Consider the following 897-nt stretch of genomic DNA (forward strand, 5'->3'; position numbering starts at 1 on the left):
AGTGCTTAATCCACTGAGCCAGCTCCCCAGCCCTTTCTATCCTTTATTCTGATCTCTCAAGGCGGACTCAACTTTTCAGACCGCTCCCAGCCTCCCAGAGTGCTGAAATTACGCGTGTACCACTGCGTCTACTTAGTTCCTGGTAGTGCTGCTTATGCAGTTTTATTTTTCATTTTGATGAAGCCCAATTTATCTATTTCTTTCTTTTGTTAATTGTGTTTTTGGTTAGATAGAGGGTGGGACAAAATGGAGTGTATATATACAGTGGCGTGAGGACCACAGGGACGGCTCCCCGAGAGAAGACCATGTGTCTCCATTTTGCTAAACCCGGCCCTAACCCTGTGTATAGTTGCTCTGCCCCCTCAGTTGGCCTTAAGCAATGCAAAGGGGGTCTAGCCGAGGCGCTGACGTGTCGCCTTTGAAGCAGTGCACAGGTCAGTGATGCCCTGCCTGTTGCGGCCTGCTGACTGAGCTAGGCCAAGAGCAGCTTGGACTGAGCCTCAAGAAAGAGTGGTGACATGCCAGGGCGGGAAGTCAGTTGCTGTGGTGGTGCGCACCTGTAATTCCAGCACTTGGGAGGCTGAGGCAGGAGGATCCTTGAGAGTTTGAGACTAGCCTGGGCTACACAGTGAGTTCAAGGCCAGCCTGAACAGCATAGCAAGACTGTGTCTCAAACACACACACACACACACACACAGAGGCCAGCCCCATAGCTCAATGGATTAAAGCTCCTGCAAGCAGCTGCAGGGACCAGGGGTTCAATCCCCTGGCCTGCTGTGCTGGCCCCATCCGAGGGGCATGCTGAGATGGCAATTGAGACGGCATGGTAGTGTGCACCTGTAATCCCAGCTCTTGGGAGGCTGTAAACAGGTGGATCATTACACGTCCAATCTAGTA

The sequence above is a fragment of the Octodon degus genome, unplaced genomic scaffold, assembly GCF_000260255.1.
Source record: "Octodon degus isolate 3935 unplaced genomic scaffold, OctDeg1.0 scaffold00047, whole genome shotgun sequence".
NCBI lineage: Eukaryota > Metazoa > Chordata > Mammalia > Rodentia > Octodontidae > Octodon > Octodon degus.